At 35.2% G+C, this 12,376-nt stretch overlaps 1 long non-coding RNA gene across 1 annotated transcript; it reads left to right on the forward strand.

Annotated features, from left to right (window-relative positions):
* Positions 1-4,858: 4,858 nt before the first annotated feature.
* Positions 4,859-6,629, forward strand: LOC140327809 (uncharacterized). The gene is made up of 3 exons (XR_011920136.1): positions 4,859-5,118; positions 5,496-5,586; positions 6,269-6,629. It is a non-coding gene; the product is annotated as an uncharacterized lncRNA (long non-coding RNA).
* The last annotated feature ends 5,747 nt before the right edge of the window (positions 6,630-12,376 follow it).

Here is a 12,376-nt window from a genome sequence, read left to right on the forward strand (position 1 = left end):
TGTCACTTGTATTTGCTTTGTTTTTTCCATAATTACTTTTATGAAATAGTTTGGTATTTATTTGAAAAAAACATCTGCACATTTATAAAGTAAAGGAACAAATTTCATGTCACTGGCTTTGGCCAGGTCCTCCTTATGCTGCAGTCTCTAGAATTTGTTCTGATCTTCATTAAAAGGAAGGAAGTGTGTGTGGTAAATACTGAAATAGCCCAAAAAAATCACAACGCACACTCATGAAATTAAATGTGTTTCAGTTCAATTACAGCTAATGAAACAGCAAATGTCACTTGGACTAAACCAATACAGTGAAGAGAAATGAAGATTGTGATGATTGGATGAGAGCAGGTTATAGGCCATACAGTACATACCATTGTGGTATTTAAAAATACACTCTTTGTCAAAATTACTCTGTTTGCTATTTACAGTATGTCTAAAAAAGACGAGTCTAAGTGGAACTTTTTGAAAAAATTGCCACATCCTTCCTTGCCATCACAGAAGATATAGCATTATGGGCAGATTCATTTTATACCACAGACAGACTTTTCATGTGGAACACGTTTTTATACTGACGAAAATGAGTGAAAATATTCAGTGTGTCTGACAACAGTTGTGGCTTTATGTTTCCTTTTGGTTGATGTTCAGCAGAGTTAACAAAGTTTTGTTTTTGTAATTTTTCTTGAACAAAAGGCCAAAAAGATCTGTAAACCTAGAGTTTATGAGCAGGAGCAGCAGATCACTGTGCGTGTCCGTTGTCGGTGTGGTTAAATTGTAGGCTTGGTCACACTTAATTATACAAATTATAACTATAACAAACTACACATATTTCTCACATTTTGTCAACGTCTCGCTTGGGCAGCCACCTCCCATGCACAGAAGCCACATATCTATATATACACACAGCAACATGTGATAAAATGACCCTTCCTGCCACACTCAAACCCATCATCAATGCTCACTTGCAAGCTGTGCATCTTCTGATGAGATAATTGCACTTCCACCTCTTCCTTTAGATATCCCATGTCATTCCTTATGTTCTAACCATGCCTTCATCTACACTTTGATTCCACAAACCCTCAGTACAGAAAATGTAAAAAAAAAGATTACCTACAGCTAAAATATACTGTACACACCACCCAGCCACTCACATTGTAACTGGTATACACCCTGATCACATCCAATGCCTTTCGCAAAACTAACAAGTAATAAGATGTCATATAAGTTGAATCTTCACAAATATAAAACACATAAATGCCAACCTTTATGATTCCTGTATGTTATAGGACCTATTAAGAGAGCATTTCTGTGAGTTTGTTTACCTGCACAACCACTTCTGAGCCTCTGTGGGCTGTTGCCATCTTTGTTTGCCTATGGACAAAGTCCAAGTTTCGGATAGGTGAGCTGAGAATAATGTATCGGCCATGAATAGTGACAAAACTAACATATTCCTGAAGTCCAAGGATGGAAGTATAGATCTAAATTTATGGATCTATAAATCACAGGAATTTGCATTAAGTTTGTATATTTCTGACCTTCACAAATGCGTAGAAAAACTTACAATAGAAAGCTCTCACAACAAAGACAGCTTATATACTTATCCTGTCTATATGTCAAAAAATATTTTTTCATTACACTGCAAAATTCTGGGTTATAAAAATGTGTACAGATATAGAATCAGGCGAGTTGATGACTCTTTTACTTTACAGGCATGTGACAGCAAAGCAAATATAAGATTTGACTGACAATAGCGCCAGCACAGCTACTGAATAGAAGCATCAACCATTAAAAATAGAGCAAAGTTGAAGAATGAACATGTAATATCACAGCACTGTAATATAGCTCTGAGATGTATGTTCCGGGTAGCTTAGTCTGAATATTTATTAATTTATTGGTAATTATTTCTAGTAAAAGTTTATTATTAGTTTGAATGTAATGCTGAACCGTAATCTTGCTTTCATTATTAAAACACAGATTTACTTCTGCTGGTGTTGCTAATATTTCCCACACTTCCTGTTCTGAAGATAATATTTTTATCATGGAAGAAGTTAAAGTGGAACTAAAGTTAAAATAAAAAAAATTGCAAGCCGGCAAATTTTTTTTTTTTTGCAGGCAATACATTCATGCCAGGAGTAAATTACCAGGTGCATGAGCGGAAGTTATGGCATTCTGGTCTGACATGATGAACAGGTGAGGACAAAAGATGTCGGCAGCAAAAAAGAATTGAGGAGAGGTGGGTTCAATTAAAACATTGCAATCAGACAGGTACGCTTGTTTCATTGCAAGAGAGATTTTTTTTTAATTAACCTCTAGTGCTGGGGATCACACATCTTCTCAATGAATGCCGCATTCATTGAGAAGAGTGTGCGATCCCCAGCACTAAAGGTTAATTAACTTCTAGTGCCCTGGGGATCACAAACAGGAGGATTCCCTGCGAATCCTCCTGTTAAAATTTCCAATAGGCTCCATTGAGAATTGACTTGGGGTCCCAGTGGGGGAATCTGTTTGCTGAGAAGGGTTTGGGACCCTCATGCAGTGGCACAGTGTGTCCGTCCCTGCACCCTACCTACCTTATATTATCAAATGGTATTATAATAGAAATATAACACTACAGTAATTATAATGAAAAAGCTATAACAGTATTGCCTGTACTGTGCATTTTTAGATAGACAAGCAGCGCCCTCCTGTGGCTGTAGGTAATAAAGCTGAATAATAAAGCCACTAATTAACAGTATAAAAAGGGGCATCTCAATTAATAAAAATATAATCGAAAAGGTCATTTATTATGGTAATTAAATTCAAAAAGTGAAACTCATATATTATAGAGATTCATTAGACAAATAGTGTTATACTTCAAGTGTTTATTTCTTTTCATTTTGCTGAATATTGTCTAAAAGTAATGAAAACCCCCAAAATTTTAGAAATGTACATGGTGTCTCTTACCACTCAGCTAATAAACCCAAAGAACCTGCAAAGGTGTCCTGAGCCGTTAAATGGTGAATTACTGAAGTACATTAACTTTTCGATCATATTCTGATTTATTGAGATGCTCCTGTATATACCGGTAACTTTTCTACCTGTCAAATAATTGTAATTCTATTCAACCATTATTGTGATTTTGGGGAAGATACAGACTAAGATGGCTTAGTGATGCTTATCATCAACAATCATTTTGGGTAACAATGTTTGAACATTTGTAGGGGCAAATGCGTATTTTGCTTTTTGTTTAGTAGTGCTGCATGGAGAGTACAGCTTGGTAATATTTCTCAGTGGAAGTTAATCATTCTTCTCAAATTGAATTCACCTGAACTAAACACAAGCCAATTTCAGCATCTGCAAACATAGACACAAAAAAGAAAACATACAAATGAAAACATTCATAAAATGATGGAACAACAGGGGAGGGAACGTTAAATCTATATTATATTAAAGTTCTGCAAATTTGGGATGCAAACACATATATCATTTACACATTAACTATTTAGTCTGGTGAGAATGGGGGTGCAGAGAGATTAGCTGTAACCTATCTGATTAAATACCTCACCTTTAGCTCTATAAAAAGGTGAACTATCATCCCCTGGTCATTAAAACTAATAGTGACACTTTTTCATCACCATCCAGATCATTCACCTAGTTTCAGGTTGCAATGTTTTTAATAAACAGCTGTCATATTTTGTTAAGTGCAAAGTGCAAGGACTGAGCACATTTCAGTAGCCAACAGATATTAGATCTCAGATTATTTATTTGGCACAGACATTGCATGTTTTCTTTAAAATATTTTGATAAAGCGTATTATTATTAACTTTTTTCTTAGCGCTTGTTTACATGGGGGGCTGGCATGTTCAGCTGCAGTGTGCCCACCTGCCCTAGTGAACTAGGTTTTACTTCTGGTACTGGGAAATGTCCTCTCACTTACAGTTCTTGTGACATAGGGCCTAATTTATTAAAGCTCTCCAAAGCTGGATAGGATACACTTTCAGCAGCAATCTGGGTGATCCAGCAAACCTGGAATGGATCTGGTCCAGGTTTTATTACAGGTTACTTAGAAATCCATTCCAGGATTGCTAGATCACCCAGCTTCACTGATGTAAGTGTATCCTCTCCAGCTTTAGAGAGCTTTAATAAATCAGGCACAATGTTGGGAAATCTCCCCAACCGTCCGGACCCAAGATGTATGTTTTTCTGTTTAGTAAGATCAGCCCAGTTTATATGGGGTAAGTGCCATCCCTAGCCCCAGACAGTCATTCTGATCTCATAGATGTTTTATCATAGATGCTTTAATTTAAAGAAAAAAAAACTCCAATGAATAAAAATATCTAATGATGTTTTGCTAGATTTGAGTATAAATATGAAATAAAAAAGATCAAGTAAAGCAAGTCAAAAGCTGGTTTTTCTATTCGTTTGGCAAGACGTGTGCTGGCATGGGCCCTATAGGTTATATAAGATTTTAGTGACGACCTTATCTTATTGAATATAAATTTTTAAAATATAAAACTATATATATTCATATATATATATATATATATATATATATATTTATATTAATACTATATATATATTCATATTCTTTAAAGTTTAGTAGGATAGATGAGTTATCCTGTGGCATAAGGACATATACATACATTGATGCTGATAGTCACAGCAGACTAAATAAAGCTAGAAGAATAAAGATGATTCAATATGTAAATATAATTGGAGTATACAATTACTTAATCAATCCTTAAGCATGCATGTTACAATAAAGTTTAATACACTAAACTAAAATAAATATCGCTCTCTGCAAAGTGTATGAACGGTAATACAATACACCATTAGAGGGCATCGTTCATTCATTCATTAATATACTACAATATTATTATTATTATTTTTTTTTTTTTTTACATTTTACTTATATGACAGATTTGCATTGAATATTGGTTAGAGTTTAGAGGCCCAGGATTGTAACTTTCCACCATTCACTATCAAAGGTATTTACTAATTTTTATATTAGTATTGTATTTCTAGTATTTGGTGGTGCTTTGTCTCATAAATAAATATTTGTCTAATAATAATATAATTTTGTTCCAGGACAAGGCGGATTCTCATACCTCAAGGAATGGCTTTGGTGGGCTGGGCTTCTCTCGAGTAAGTTAAACAATTCTTTGTTTTCTGACAAAATGAATGCAATAATCATTTACTTATGGCTGAGCTAATTGTCTGAGGCTTCCCCAATACAGTGTGAACAGAAGTGTATATTCATTGGCGAAGATTGAGAACAATGCATTGTGTGTCTTCATTAACTGCCAGCTTTGTGTACACTTATTCTCATATTGCTATTAGTGAACAGTTTAACATTTATGGGGTTGTTTTTTTTAGCTATTTCATAAATGTAAAGCTTGGCATGCTTCCTCATATCTCATTATTTAATACTTTTGGGCGTATGTTGATTGCATTATAACTATTGTAATTACATTATGATCAATGGTGTACCCTTATACAACAATCCTATTTTTCATTTCTAGTGGGGGCAGGCGAAGCTGCCAACTTTGCTGCGTATGCATTTGCACCGGCCACATTGGTGACCCCACTAGGAGCACTGAGTGTTCTTATATGGTAAGTATGGATTTCAGTGAAGTGACCTTGAAAACAATATCATAATCTTTGAGTGTTTTATCCATACTGAAGGTGTATGGAATTTATCAGGTGCTGATAATTTTTTTCACCAACTACTTGGTCTTGCTAACTTTAGGTAGGTTTTGCCTACTCAAGATTTCAGTCATTTATGCCAGTATGGGCAGTAAGAAAATACCATGCTTTAAAACCTCCCTCCATGTACAAGGAGTACATGTAATATTTATTGCTCTGGTTTCTTTTAAAGTGTCCCCTAAGGTATAACACCATCAGACTGGACCCAGCATGTGTTGATTTACACATTAGTGCTATACAGTGGCTTCAACTGCATCTCAACACTACGCTATAGATAATGAAATTTTCACTAACTGTAGTGATATCACCATTGTATTAGACTAGGGAAAAGTTACAGAATAACTGGTATATCAAAACAATTAGTGGACACAGATCAGGATCCTTGTTGGCCAAAGAGGTCACTCATCATACTAAAAGAGCAATTGGCAGGGTCAGGGGGGCCAAACCTAAAATTTGCACATCTATTTTTCTATTATTAAATTTGAGTTGCTCTTGACTTTACAGGTTTATGTTAAGCTGATTAATTTTACATTTTGTAAATGACTATATATGATTGCATTTTGATCTGTAACCTTCTATGTTTCTGTAGTGCAGTCCTGTCCTCATATTTCCTGAATGAAAATCTGAACATACATGGGAAACTTGGCTGTCTTCTGTGTATCCTCGGCTCCACCATGATGGTCATACATGCTCCTCAAGAAGAAGAGGTCACATCTTTGCATGACTTGGAAATTAAACTAAGGGATCCAGGTTAGTATTTTAAATATCATTGTATGAAGCAATTATATGCAAGTTTTAAAGCATACATAATTGTTGGTTTAATTACACCTTTAATTAAGAATAAAGAATACACCGCATTTTCTTACTTCGATTTCAGTAAAATAAAATACATTGCTGTGAAATTTTTTTCCATTTCCATGGTTTTTAAAGTGTTCTTAACTAGGGATATATATTAAAATTTACTCTCTTTTTTTTGTGTCTTCCAGGATAAAGAAGGTGGATTCATTGTTAGGAATTCCAGCCAAGGTGGCTTGTATACTGTGTCACTTTATACAAAGTATGCAGGGTAGGTTTATAACTGCTATTCAGAAACCTTATAACCACTATTTGTGGCGAGCTATTCAATAAGATTATTCACCATTGAGTCTTTCTATGATGAGATCCTGCACTTAAAGTTATAAACATATATAGTTTTATTTTAAGCAGATTCTTTTTGTAATATTTTTCATATAAATGCAAATTTTTATTAGCTCATTACTCATGATTGCTACTTAGTAAATTGTGAAAATGATGATGCACTTCCTAAATTCTGATATTTTATCCCACCAGTAGGTAATGAGATACAGACATTTTGTCCATTTAGTTCAATGTAACAGTGTCCTTGCAAACAGGGGCAGCCAAACCCAAAAATACCTAACACCCTTTGTATGTGGTGCTTGCGGGTATGGTGACCTCCCATGTGACTGCACCCAATGTAACAGCTAATCATTAGGCCCAAGTATTATAACAGGACTAAGGGAGTGTCATCACTGCTTCTGCTGGCAGAATGAACAATGGTGGTTTTACTGCCAAATGTGATGGATGGGTGAATGAGCAGAGAGTGAATTTTGGAAGGATAAGTGTCAGATTGGGGGTCACTTTGTCAAGACACTGTCACTGTCATAGTTAGGCGCAGTGTCTCATTTCAAGCAAGGCGATGAAACAAGCAAAGTACAGAGATCATTCTAAGTGTATTTTATTATTCTACATTTAAAGCAATAAAAAGTGAACCACCTAAACACTGGTATAATAACTCAAAATATTTCCAAATTTAAAATATTTGTTTAAATAAAGTCTAGCAGTAAAGTCCTGTACCTTTTGGCAAAGTAATTCCATGTTAGTGAAATTTTCCAACTTCTGAGCTGATTGCTACTTCTAGGAACAGGAACATGTATTGAATAGGTCAAATTAAGATCAAATCCTAGTACTAGAGACTGTGATGATAGATTTTAGCTGCAATGCACCAGATTCTAGTTGTGCATTTCTTTTTGTATGTATTATAAATAGCATCAAGACAAGTATAGATTATTTAAGGGGAAGTCTGGTCTATAGCTACATCAGCCACTGAGAATGTGAAGAATGATGTTCTACTGCTCATGATCCTTGCTGTAATTATTATAATACCATTATTAGTAATTGTCTTTCTTTACAGGGAAGGCTCCTCTCCAATACGTCATTACCACATTAAAGAAACACAAGGTTTCCCCAAGCAGTATTACCTGGCAGAAAAACACATCTTTAGCTCTATTCCTGATATGATTGAATATCACAGGCACAATGCAGCAGGTAAAGTAGTTCAAAACAGCAGAAACAAATACTAGAGGACTAAACACTAAATAGATGGCCCCAATAACATTTTTAAACCATATGTCACTTCTGTCTCAAATCCCTATCCTTCTGTTAGAAATGATAGACTCCTTTATAATCAAATGATGATGGTAAAATGTAACTTTATAATATAAAATACATGTTTTCTTTAAAAATAGGAATAAACACACATTAGTAGATCAATCATTATAGATTATCAGATACATAACATATAGGCAAAACAGCATGGGTAATAATGATTATCTGTTAACCTGACTGATTTTATGTCTGTGTATGATACTTTGGAACATGAACATGTGTACCTATATTTTTTTATTTATTAGTTATATTTTATAAAGAAAACCTTTCAATGAAGATATGTTTAGATATTCATGATGCTGACATACCTGTGTTATGGAGTATATGCAATGCTCTGTGATGTGTTCTTTGCATTTTGTATATTGGATAATTTTATGTTTTTTTAACAGGCTTAGTTACCAGGTTAAGATATCCTGTGTGTCCGAATAGGACAGCTCCTACAACTGCTGGATTCAGCTATGGTAGATTTCATTATTTTTTTTTAAAAACTAACATTTTCCATAGTATTCTAAGCTCATGTTTATAAAATTATTATAATTCATTAACTTTTAGATAAATGGGAAATAAATCCTTCTGAGCTTACCTTCATGAAAGAGCTGGGAAGCGGTCTGTTTGGTGTTGTGCGTCTTGGGAAATGGCGAGCGCAATATAAAGTTGCAATAAAAGCCATTCGAGAAGGTGCCATGTCCGAAGAGGATTTCATAGAGGAGGCCAAGGTTATGATGTAAGTTTTGTAGACTAATAAAGAAGGGTAATTCATTCACCATTTTTTGGATATTCCTTAGTTTCTAATTTAATTCTAGGAATTTTTTTACTGCAGTTCACACAGCTCATGAGCATTATTATTAGTCCTTCTCTAAAATGTGACCAGGGTGTACATCATTACACCTTAGATAGACTGCCTCTATGATTAGGCTTGTGAGATGTGTGACTTGTGACTTCCTAAACTTTCTCAGGTTTTTTAATAAACTGATCTTTTGAATTTTCCTGGGTGGGGATATCACACTTTTGTTCTGTAACAAATTGGCAACAACAAGAGTCATTCTCCTTCAGTTGCCTATCTTGGGCTGTACAAGCTTTCTGCTTACTTGAGCATTATTCCCCTCTCTTTGCTACTTTGTGATCCATTCTCTTTTCATCAGATGTCAGTCTGGTCAGAAATGTCTGGACACACATTCCTTGTATATCTGCACACATGCTGCTCCTGCAACAAATCTGTCTCTACAGGAGGGAGCACTAACTGATTGGATAATACTGTCCTTTGTTTTCTGTCTCCAACCAACCTTAAGTTTTATATACATGTCGATTGAGTATTACCTGGGATGACCGTGTCGCTGTCATCTTGTGGAAATAAAACGGACATGTGTGGTCCCCCTGATGTCTGTCATCAATTTGGCAATGATTAAATTTGACTACAGTGCACACTTATAGAGAACATCACAACGTAGTGTTGCTCACCCCCATAAAACAGAAATGGTGCTGTATGTACACCGCACATTCATTCACCTTTCACTGGAAACGATCATGAAAGATTGTTTTCAGCAACAACCATCAGATGTGTATCTGACAGCTGTAAAGGGCTTTACACTTGTTCACTGACCCTTTCATTGCAAAAACTGGCTCTTCCCTTGTTATCATCTGCAACATTGATAGATGATCACAGAATATCTGACATATAGCACAGGAACAACATGCTACACATTGATCAATATTGTTTTTTTTTACCTAGGAAACTGACTCATCCCAAACTAGTACAGTTGTATGGGGTTTGCACTGAAAAGAGGCCAATCTACATAGTGACCGAGTTCATGGAATATGGCTGTCTACTGAACTACCTCCGCCAAAGACAGGGACAGTTTAATGCTGATATTCTGCTCAGCATGTGCCAAGATGTTTGTGACGGAATGAAGTACCTGGAACTGAACAATTTCATACATCGAGACCTGGTATTACTTTTACATATGTGTAACATGAAATAACAGTTTGTTTGATCTATGCATAGAAAGTCAGCTAAAGTATATTACCTGGGTAACTTGTATCAGTATTTATCTATATATCAGTCCATTGTGATTAAATGGGTTTAAAAATGACAGTCCTCAGTGCTTTCATTCTACCAAAGATGCCCTCCCAGAAAACATCTGCCTTTGTCAGGCCCTGCCCATACAATGGCCTTGTAATTTTAAAGGAAATACCGTATATTCTGTTAGAAAAGTTGCACTATCACAGATGCTGTACCTATTACAGTGTTATTTGTAAAAAGATGAAAGTAGAAAAATCTGCCTGCACATTGTGTGTATCAATGGGTAATTTTTCTATACAGGGCAGCCACAAGGTTTCCAATGTCTGTTGAGGCTGCAAACCTGAATTCCTAGGTTCACTCACCTGTAATGAGGCAACACAAAAAATGCAGTGTATCAGGTATTAGTTTACTATAACTGCTGAAGCAACACATGCATATTTTTGCAATGCTGCAATTGGCATCATAATGGCTTTTGCTTTGTAATATAAGTCTGCTTAGGTAGACATTTGTCTATGATGTCATAGGTAGGAATTTAGGTCTGTGCAGATGTCAGGTTGGTCATTAGGACTATGCTGTCTAACAGACAGGCTCTGTTTTTATTATTGTCTTTGTAAAGCACCTAGAAAAGCAGATATGGATGAATGCAATAATCCCGGCAGTTATAAAGCAGGACAATTTCCTCTTTTTTGTAGAGAGAAGAATAGGGAATAACCACCTCTAAACATTTGTGAATGCTCATCAACATATCCTTACTTTCAATGGAAGAGTTAATGAATATTTATGGACATTTTAAAGTGACCAAACACTGCATCATGTATTCTATTCTATGTACACCCAAAAAAGCTCACAAAGGAAAGAATACAAACTTCAAATATGGGCATTTATCAGCACCGTTTTAATTCAGGGAACAGACTATAATTACTGGCTGAATCCAATGTAACACCAGTAAAAGCTCATATTGTTGGTTTAATCCAGTGCAGACAGGTACACTTTACCTACGTATATATAGCTCTCAAATGTGCTGTAGTTGTAAATTTTCACATGCTTATAGGAGCATTGGGGAGACTTTTTTCAATGGTAAACCAATAAAATGGGCAAATTTATACAACGCAAAATAACTAGGTATAAATGTATTATACTCTACTGTAAGTGGGGTATAAATACCTTAATATAATAATAATAATAAATACTAAATAAATAATAAATCAATTATAAATAATACTTAATAATGCATTAATAAACTAGCATCCCAGTGAAAAGATAAACATTGGCTAATTTGCTCCTATTCTGTGCTGATAGGGAACACATAAAGCCCGCGTTGTACGCTGATCATTCACCATTACTGAACAGGGCTGTGCTCATAAAAGGATTTCCTCGGAGATTGAATGGAGAATAATGAAACCTGGTACAGATACAAACATGCTGCGAATGCTAGATCCTGGTACAAGTTATATACGTGACACAATGTTTCTGGATGTCTCATTTGGCAGCACACATTTATATAAATAGGTACGTACAGGTGCAGCAGGTGATAACAGAAGGGCGAGGCCTCATATATTTTGCCATAATCTCTACAGATAACATACAGATTGTTCTGCTTGTTTACCATCCAGAGCACAGTGAAACCAGCAAACTATATCAATGTCAAAATACTTGTAAATGACAACTTGTTTGTACTAAAAAAAAAATGATATCCTCATAACGTAATATGTATGAACATTAGAGAAGAAAAAGGCATATTTTTCCTGTATAAAGCCAAACTTGTCACCCTCCAGTGTTAGTTCACATTTTGACATATTCACTGGTCATATGGTCTCTAATGAACATTGGACTCTCCCCTACGTCTCATTATTGAAAACCAGGTGGCTATGCACTGAAGAGGTTCTGAATTAAGCTCAAGAAATAAGTTTTACTTAGGTTAATTTTAAGTTAGGCCTTCTTTAAATTAAACTACTTGGCTCAGAAGACTGAGTTGCATGTTACCAATGTAAATCCAGATATGCAATGAATTCCTGCTCAACATGGAGGCTGTGCTGACCACGGTAAGTTCTTCATCCAATGGCATGTCCCCTTGAGGTACTACTAGCTGGTCTACAAAGAACTTGTTTTTGTTAAAGCAAATTCCATACAACCATTTCAAGTATTATCAAATAAAACACGTTAGAGAAATATGTTTTTTGAAAATATTTATACACATTTAAAATACAAGAAATCTTATACAAAGTTTGTAAA

This window comes from Pyxicephalus adspersus, chromosome 3 (assembly GCF_032062135.1).
Source record: "Pyxicephalus adspersus chromosome 3, UCB_Pads_2.0, whole genome shotgun sequence".
Lineage (NCBI taxonomy): Eukaryota > Metazoa > Chordata > Amphibia > Anura > Pyxicephalidae > Pyxicephalus > Pyxicephalus adspersus.